The sequence below is a fragment of the Nuphar pumila genome, chromosome 9 (assembly GCF_984573655.1).
Source record: "Nuphar pumila chromosome 9, dmNupPumi1.hap1.1, whole genome shotgun sequence".
Classification (NCBI taxonomy): Eukaryota; Viridiplantae; Streptophyta; class Magnoliopsida; order Nymphaeales; family Nymphaeaceae; genus Nuphar; species Nuphar pumila.
In genome coordinates, this window is record NC_143257.1 from 119,436,407 (window position 1) to 119,446,576 (window position 10,170).

Genomic DNA, 10,170 nt, shown 5'->3' on the forward strand with positions numbered 1-10,170 from the left:
CCGATGCCGTCATTAGTGTGCTCTTCCGCTGCAGCCGCGCTCCTCTTAGAGACTGGGAGGGAGACGGAGAGGGGAAAGAGGCCTCAGCTGCAGCCACGATGCCGTTGCTAGTTGATTCAAAGGAACGAGAGATAGAGAGGGAGACGAAGAGGGGGAAAGGAGAATGAGAGGGAAAGTGAAAAAGAAAATGGAGGGAGACATCGTGATTTTTTTAGGTAATAATTCGAGATCCAACGGCCAAAAGTTTTAAGTACCATTCAGCACTTAATTATTAATTATTACTTAAGCACATACCTCTCTCTCTCTCTCTATATATATATATATATATATATATATATATATATATAACACGATTTGGCGTAATAGTGAATGCCCAATCGTCAGACGCACGTCCAGCATCGATCTGACGCAAAAAAAAAAAGCAAAATTAGCCGTGGTCGAAAGATGACCTTTAGTGGCGGTAGCGACCACCCTAAAGGTCCTTTTTCTTATTAACGTGCATGCACCACGGGCGTCCGGCTAACAGTGGATGACTTTCTCCTCTCTCTCCAAACCCTTATCTTGGAATGGGTTTTCCTTCAAACTCTCGAATGCGTAACACCATGCATCTTTTAAAAAAAAATCAGAACTGCCGCTAAATGTGTGCTTTTCTGCCCAAACTTTTAGCAATAGTTTAAGACCTTAAAAATCTGGAGTGCAAAAAAAATAGACGACAAAATCACTGTTTGATCACGCACAATCAATGGCTCGTCCAAACAATCTTCAAAACTTTAAGTGTTTGAAGATACATGTTACTATATATAGTAATGCTAAGGTGCTTCAGGAACACCTACTCCCACTTATTAGAAATCATAATTGTAGGTTGTATCTTCTCAATCAAACCTTATCGATGTACTCAATATAATTTATTTGATAGGAATCATGCTTTGGATCATGTCTTTTGGACATAAAAATAGAATTTTTTAAGTTACAAAATTTTGATACATTGTGAGCTATTGATTTTTAAAGGTCTTAAAAATCCTATACAATCACGTGATCCAAAATTTGTTTTATGACTATAGATCATATCTATAGGGTTTGATCAATAAAAGAATTGAAAATCTAAAGCTTCTATCAGGTGGGAGTAAGTACTTTGGGAGCACCCTATCATTACTAATATATATATATAGAGAGAGATTATGGTGTCATTTTTTTTTAAGTTAGGTCACCATTAGGAAAATCATAGTTTTAGGTGTTTTAGGCTTGACATTGCTTATTTATGAAACAAGTTTTTTTTAATTAATTTGATGTAAGAATATAAATATTTTATTATCAAAATTTTAGTTCAATATCAGCCATTGAGTATATACCTGACCTTTTTACCCTAATGAGCTGGCAAGTGAGTGAATTGGTTTTTCCTGTTAAAAAGAATTCAAATCAAATGTCCGTTCGGGTTTAGCTCATCTTTCCAAAGTCTAAAACAGCAAAACTCTGTTTAGAACACAAAACACGTTTTTTAATTTTTAATAAAAACTTTGAAAATGATAAAACAAACAAAAGTTTGTCTTCTTCAAAATGAAAGCAGAAAAAGTCTTTTCTTTCGGAGAAGCATTTAGAACACAAAAAGATTATATTTCAACAGAACTCAAATACAATCGAACTTTTGTTTGGATCCCGAGTTTGGATCATATCGAGTCTTGAATTTGAGTGCTAAAGTTCCTATACCCTGCCTTGCTTTTTCAGAAAAAATCTTATATATGTGACCAATTTTTACCTTATTTTATAAAATTAAAATGGAATGAAGCCCCTACGTAGTATTTGTTTATCTTTTAACTCATTTTGTTGTCTTTTTATCCTTTTTAATGCACTTTTATTTTTAATACTGTATTCATTATTTAACAAATGTTTGCCAAGATTGCTACCTCTTTTAGATAATCGTATAAAAATCACCTCATTCATTGAGTTTATTGGCACAAACCCCCAAGTTTTTATTACTCACCACAAAGTGTATTTGATTTGGACCTCGAGAGAGAGAGGTTTGGTGGTGCAAGGATGGATGATCAGGTTCAATGTGATTGCATACTTTTAGTGTGCTGCTGCACCTGATTACCATCCATGATCTGCTGGTGCGACACACTGAAAGGTGAGCAATCACATTGCACCTGATCTTCCCTCCTTGCACCATACATCCCACTCCTGTTCAGATGGAGGGTGATAGGTGCCTGATGAAATGGAGGGTGCTTGAGGCAGGCAGTCAGTCTTCTGCTTCTTAGCTGTGGCCTAGATTCTCTTCCAAAGCATGGGGATGGAAAGTAGAGGGAAAGCTGATTAGAAAGAGACGAGAGAGAAAATTATTGTAAAACCACCTGCTTGCGAGTGTGTGCAGCTGTCCTGCTCGCACTGCGTTACTCCCGAGGCTGCCTGTCTTATTGTTTGCTGTGATGTTGTGATCTTTGAGAATGAGAGAGGTCAAAAAAATACCAAAAAAAAAAAAAACCAAAAGACAAACCCCAATACCATCATCAATCGATTCAATCCTCTCTCTGTGTCTCTCTGATTACGCACAGAGGAAGGAGACTCATGTTCTTTTTGAATTTGAAACCGCATGCCTTGCTTTTGCAATTTAATGTCAGCTTCATTAGATTTGACGTCTTGACTGAACGTGTCTCTTCTTGAGACTCGAGAGCGTTCAAAAGTTCGAACGCTTTGTTGCTTTGTGCTCTCGTCTCCTGCCCCCATGTTATTGTGCTTTGAGACTAGTCCATTCACAACGCCGAGAACCCAAAAAAAATGTGGGGACCCCAATTCCCCATTGCCTCTTTTTGTGAAAGTGTTTCTGAGGCTGCCTGCTTTTGAGTATGTCCCAATGACTATATTCCCTTATTTTTGCTTCCTTTTCACCAAAAAGCTGAGATGGGTCGGTCGTGACTAAAGGACTAAGAACAGGTACTAACCTTGAATGTGGATTCTTGGTGCCTCTAGTGCAGGAATGCAATGCACCTTGTTGGTTGTTCCAGACCTGTGTTGAAAGAGCTTTTTTTAGATAATGGATGAAAAACAGCCTCATTCGCCGAGTTATTAGCATAAAACCTCAAGGCTTTTCTTTCTCATCAGGGGTACACCCAGCTCGGCTTTGCGGCAAGGGATATTCACTTGTATGTTTCTAACTCATGACATCCTGTCAACTTGGTAACATTTTTGAGTCACCTGGCCTATCAGTCTATTGGTTGTTCCAGCCCTTTGTTGAAAGTGTTTTGTTTTTCAGATGGTCGGAGAAAAACAACCTCATTCACTGAGTTTATTAGCGTAAAACCTCAGACGCCTCTTGCTCAGTAAGGAGTACACCCAGCTTCAACCGTGCGGCAAAGGATATCTGTTTTCATGTTTCTAACTTGTGACATCCTGTTAACCTTGTAAGATTTCCGAGTCACCCCTTCCAGATGAGTGCAGCTCTCATCGGGCTGTGTTGAATGAGTTCTTACTGTTTTCACAAGGGTGGTTTTTTTCTAGGGGTATAAATCCTGTACTGTATATTTGAAGAAAGTGCAGAGGGGAATACTAGCATAGTATGGCAGCTGTGATTGACAAAGATATGGTTGAAGAGATGGATTCTCTCTGTCAATCCATGAGCACTTCCTCTATCGAGGGTGGTAGCTGTAAGGGTGGGGATCCTAATGTTGGTGCCCCACTGAGCTCCAGTGTGAGCAGTATGGACCTTAGCTGTAAGAGCAGCCTTAGCAGTACCATCACCGCTGGTACCAACAGTGTGAAGAGCAGCACCTGTAGTAAGCTGAGTGATGGATTGAAGTTTAGTGATGGTTCAGTTTTTGAAGGGAAGAAGGGTGAAAGAGCTGCAGAAAGCTCTAAGATTGCACATGTGGACTCCATGGATAGTGGAAAGAGCAGTTTGAGCACGTCGAGCTATTGCAGTAGCGTGTCGGGCGACACCGAGAGCAGAAGAGGAAGCTATACAAGCTCGACCGGCACGCCGAACAAGCCCCATAAGGGTAATGACCTTCGTTGGGATGCAATTCAGTATGTGAAGTCTAAGGATGGGCCATTGGGCTTGGGCCATTTTAGGCTGCTTAAGAAACTCGGCTGTGGAGACATTGGAAGCGTGTACTTGGCTGAATTGAGAGGAACAGGTTGCTTGTTTGCAATGAAGGTTATGGACAAGGAATCTTTGGCAGGCAAGAAGAAATGGTTGAGGGCACAGACAGAGAGAGAGATCCTCTTGTCTTTAGACCACCCCTTCTTGCCGACTCTGTATGCCCATTTTGAGACGGAGAAGTTCTCTTGCTTGGTGATGGAGTTCTGCAGCGGAGGCGACCTTCATATGCTCCGGCAACGGCAGCCAAGCAAACGCTTTTCGGAACATGCTGCACGGTAATTGTTGCCTGTGGTGATTTATTTTCCATCATGGTGCCTTTGCTTGATTAGTGTTGGCTTTCCTTTTGGAGGGATTACAGCTTGTGACATTTTAATTATGTGTTCTTGGTTTGGTTTCTGTTGTAGAATTAAATATAACTGTTAGGATTTGGAGAGATCCTGTTATTTGAACTCATTATCATGTTTCTTCATAAACCATTTTCAGTTTTTGTTATTTTGCAATTAGATGAGATAAATGTGCAAGCTGATCAATTTCTGCACCTGTGACATAAAATAGCTTCAAGGGGAAGCTTAATCATCATTATAACATTCTCATTGAAATTACAAGAAGTTCTGGTTTTACCATGAATCTAGTGCTAAAACAAAAATGGCATTCGTTCCTGAATAGACATAGGTCAGTTGCAATGCAGAAATCATTCTCTATGATTCACTCACGTAGGGACGCCCAAGTTCCTCCTTAATTCATGGGCTTTTATAGATGTTTTGCTTTCCTGAGTCATGGTTGAGTATTTTAGGCTTACTTTTGAATTACTGTGAACAGAAAAGCTTACATTTTATTTGAATAGAGTAGCACTTTGTCTTAATGAGTAGAAAGGAATTGCAGGGAATCAAACGCGGCATACTCCAATCATTGGAATCTGCAAGAAGTGTCCCAATCGTTTGAGTCTGGGAAAAATGACAATTTTTGGTGATACATATGCTCTAGGATGGGCTTTTACCAGTAAATAGGATTTGTAGGCCCAAAATGCCTCAGGTTATTGAAAATACCAGCTAAATGTAGTTGAAGTATGTGTTTAGATACTTTTAATTAATCAAGCCCCATAAAACTCAGATTTAGATGCACAGTCTTAAATTGAGAACACCAAAGGTTGGGATACTTAGGCATATAAGCAAAGGCATCTCTCTCCAGCACTCGTGGTCCATAGGCTTGGGTGAAGGAAAAAATATAAAGCATTTTGCGTAGAATTACAGTATTAGGATAAAGTGGTAAAATGTGAGGTACATTGTAAATAAGTAGTGTAATAAAAGTGATCACCTGCGACTATGTAGGACCTGGAAGCACTTGACCTGTTAATTATATAAAACCTATCAAATGAGTTCTAACTTTTGATTGATTATCAGAAATCCAATAACAAAGAATGAAAATGAAAAAAAAGGTATCTAATGCATTATTTAGGCATTGATTTCAAACAGGAAAAAGTAAAGTTAGCTACATGGCTTACAGCTACAAAATGAACAAGTTGGTGAACAAGTTAAGAACTAACCAGGAATATCTAGAAAGAAAAGTATATCCTCACCATAATGAACTTAGCTGTGATTTGCATGACATAGGTTTTACTAAAAATGCGCAGAATATTTTGAAGTTTTCAGTGCTCCAACCATTATCTGGGGCTTGGAAAGAGTAACTCCTTAACTGTTAGGTGCCATTAGAGCATTGCATAGTGAAATGAAGTACAAAAAATATAAGTTAAACACCAAATTTTTGCTATTGTTTTATATGATTGAGATTTCTGCATAGGAAACTCATATGGCTTGGCTTGGATAACACTAAATATATTTTCCAATGTAGATAGCGTGTTTGGAGAACTTTCATATATAGATAATCAGGGAATGGCACAAGTTAATGTGTATTTGAATTTCAGCAAAAAACCCTTGAAGAAATATTAATAAGTTTCTTCATTGGAAACACGTGCACAAGTGCATCATTCAAGCATAAACATTTGCAGTATAACATTTATTGCTGATTTGGTACAGATAAAGCAGCTGTTTGAAGTAACATATTATACCACTTCTTGGTTGGCAAAATTGCCGCTTGGCAGAGATAGGAGCTTTGATGACATTGCTAATCACACAAAATCCTTCAAGAAAATGGTTGTTTGGAATATAAAATTCAGATTCTTCACTCTAGAATATGCAGGTTTCTTCAAGCTGAGATCTTAACTCAAACTAATGCTCCCCTAAATTTTATGACTACAATAATAGAGACTTCATTATGTTTCTAACCAAGAGGGGCATTGTACTTCATGTATGTATTTATGTTCCTTCTGTTAAGACACTTTAGCTTGTAAGGTCAAACCAATCTGCTGTCCTACATAAATAGTGAAAGCTTCTAGTTGTAGTCAAACCTTTATCCTATCAGGAGATGAAATATTCAATCAAATAGTCCATTTTGAGCTGGACACTGACCTAGCTTGCTTAATTACAATATCCCTTTGTATTTGGATCTTTGAATCATCCAAACAGAACCTGATTTAGTATTCCTTATTTCCTGTGCCTTTCTTTGGATTTCTTTCATTAATAGTGCAGAAAGGGGTCTGCAGATATTTGTGGTACATAAGCACTATACTTGAACTAAGTGCTGATTTCAGGCAGCATAGTGATCCATGGCTAAATACTGTTCCAGTGGTTCCTCCTAGAGTCCTAGACCATGAGTAACTTTTTCACAAGTCAGCAATTTCCCAGAATAATGATGGATAGTTTATAGCCATTGTTCATGATTCATTTCTTTTCCTCTTCTTGTAGGCCATGGAATAACATACTTGTAGTTCCTTCTCTTTCAAGGATTGGTTAACCTTAATTGTCTTCATAAATATATGCACTTCTTTATTGTCATCCATTCTTGTCTCAGTTTTTTTTAAGCACATTTTTTAATAGTGTTAAGTTTACACAAAAGAGCCTTCTATTCTTCAGGTATTTCCTTTGTGCCTACCATGTTCGTCAGCAGTATGTGTATGGTTGAACCATTTTAATTGACAGAATATATCCGCTTGTGGATATAACAAATGTTGGTTTTATTGCTTTTTTATTAATGTAACTGGCAAACTATCATTAAACTGCTTCTGAATAGTGTGTACAATTTTCAGTTTCTATGCATCAGAAGTTCTCCTTGCACTTGAATATCTACACATGATGGGAGTTGTATACCGGGATCTAAAACCAGAAAATGTCTTGGTGAGAGAAGATGGCCATATCATGCTCTCAGACTTTGATTTATCATTGAAGTGTCATGTAAGTCCAACTCTTGTGAAGTCTTCATATATAGGAGCTGAAACCTCTAGGAAGATCCCTGCATACTGCATTCAATCATCCTGGACTGAGGCAGATTGTACAGTAACATCTAGCATGAAGCCAGCATGTCTGCAACCATCTTGCTTTGCACCTCTCTTCTTCTCCTCTACTAAGACTAGAAAGCTGAAAAATGAAGGTACGTTCCTGAGCCATACAGCTGCTCTTCCGGAGCTCATTGTGGAGCCAACCAGTGCGCGCTCGATGTCGTTTGTGGGAACTCATGAATATCTTGCACCTGAAATCATCAAAGGTGAAGGCCATGGTAGTGCTGTAGACTGGTGGACATTTGGAATATTCTTGTATGAAGTACTGCATGGAAAGACTCCTTTCAAGGGTCGAGGCAATCGCGCTACCCTCTTCAATGTTGTCGGGCAGCCGCTTAAGTTTCCAGATGCACCTTCAGTAAGTTTTCCCGCCAAGGATTTGATTAGAGGTTTGCTTGTAAAAGATCCAGAACACAGGTTAGCATACAGGAGAGGGGCCACAGAAATCAAGCAACATGCATTCTTTGAGAGTGTTAACTGGGCTCTCATTCGCAGCACATCTCCTCCAGAGATTCCTAGGCCTGTGGATCTAACTTTTGTTAAGAATGCAGCTGCCCCATCAATGCCAGTGCCTTCAGTTGAAAAGGAAGTTACCGACTCAGACAAGTCATCAGGTTCTTACTTGGATTTTGAGTTTTTTTAGATCGGTTTTGCTTTTGATGGATTTGCAGACATCCTTGAGATCATCTATGCTTATACGGATGGTTTTCGTTGATGAAATCTTGATTCCAAGTTTGCTTTCAATGTAAATTGGATGGCCACAATGATGAAGCGTTTGTGCGCCTGCTGTTCTCTTGTAAAATTGAAATCGAAGCTTGTGTTTAACATGTTTTGCTGCTGCTTATAATGTTTTTATTGTCATTTGGAATGTTTTATTATTCTAACTAGGGAGAAGTAATGAATCAAGTAATCATAACTACCAATCTGATCATTTGGAATTTCTTTTGGTCCAGCTTTTACTTTTCTTGCCTGCTATATCATCCTAATTCTCTCTCTTAAGATCTGGAGAGTGAAAAAGGGAAAGAGCACATTATATGCTTTCCATAGTTTGAATATTTCTGTTAATTCAACTTGTGTACATGCTTTGTATCCTTTAAATAGTTAGATTTTCTAGTTGTCTTAGTACTGTGTAATTTTTCCCGTTTATACAGCCTCACAAACTGTCTCTTCTACAATAGAAGCAAGATGTTCTAGGAACCATAATACCCCAACATTTTGAAAATATCATGAAAAAAGCTCTTCTTTTCAGTGAGAATGTCGGATGCTGTTGTAAAATCCTAAACTGAATCCGAATTTGTTTATTAATTGGATTTAATTTCCTTTACCAAATCCGCTTAATGGAGTCGAATTAGGGATACCATCTGATCCATTGACATCCCTATTCAAATGGTATCCTGTTTTTTGAAAAGAATGACCATGGTACGATTACTCTTTCTGGTTTGCTTGAGAAACTCTTTTCAAACAGTGTTTAAACAATTTGGTCTGCTTGAGAAACTCTTTTCAAACTGTGTTTAAACTTTAAACCTTACGTGGCTTAAGCATACGATATTCTCATCATCCCACTGAGCATCCTAAAAGGCCTGTGTGTGTGTGTGTGTGTGTGCTGAAGAGCTTGCTGAACTTAGGCTGTGTTTGGGACCCTTGCAATGGGATGGAAACACGGTGTGTTGCCAAAATATCATTTTGACAACGTGTAGTGTTGAGAGATGGAGTTGCCAAAAACATCCTCTCGTGAAAGGTGTTGAAATGTGGTGTTGGGCCTGCCAACACCAGTCCCAAGCATTGTTTCAGCAATGCCACTGCTCCCAAACAGCAAGAGTACAAGAGCATGGTGGAAACCACAACACAACCTCCCCATTCAATGCTCCCAAACATAGCCTTAATTAAGTGGCTAGTACAATTAGGTTCCTGTTTGTCTAAATATGTTTATTTGTGCATCTGATGGCCCCCGCTTTAGCTATGGTTATAGCTTGGGACGTCACAACCTGCCCCCACGCCAAATGAGAAGAGCCCTCGTGGGATTCAATAGTGTTTTTTTCACAGTTTGTCATGATCAGATGCTCCTAGGTCCTGAGAATGAGTTGATCATGAAAGTAAAGGAAAGCCTTTTGTTTGAATCAAAGTTATGTTGAGGGCCAGCATGGCCCCTTTGCACACGACTTATTAGGAAATGATGCAAATCAAAGGGAAAAAATTATAAGCAGAAAAGAGAACTCCCAGCATTTCTTTGCACCAAAAAATCCCATTCATGTATTCTGCACATAATCTTTTTGAAGAGACCACAGACAACTTTCTATATGATATCACGTTTCCTATATGTTTCCCTGATTCGTTCATTTATATCATGCGTCATAATATTTAATTGATCAACCTCTGGTCAAATCCTAAACTTAAAGATTATCTCCCAAATTTTGCAATATCTCGAACGAATCAAGGTGAGTAATCCCCTTGTGTTAGAGTCGCTTTCATGCAATTCAAAAAAGCATTAAGAATTTAAGACATGAAGTACTGCATTATAACCAAAGATTAGACTAAAATCAAATTCAAACTTAAAGCAAACAAGAAAAAAAAAAGACACTAAGCTTTAGCTAATCAGATCCCTTTATAAAGATATTTTAAACACCTATTTATAGAAAAAGAAACCCTAAGGACCTAATTTTAAACATAGATCAATTTTAAATCAACTCCG

The 10,170-nt window shown here is 38.4% G+C and overlaps 1 pseudogene; it reads left to right on the plus strand.

Annotated features, from left to right (window-relative positions):
* Nucleotides 1-3,547: 3,547 nt before the first annotated feature.
* Nucleotides 3,548-8,124, plus strand: LOC149829079 (serine/threonine-protein kinase D6PK pseudogene; annotated as a pseudogene).
* Nucleotides 8,125-10,170: the final 2,046 nt, after the last annotated feature.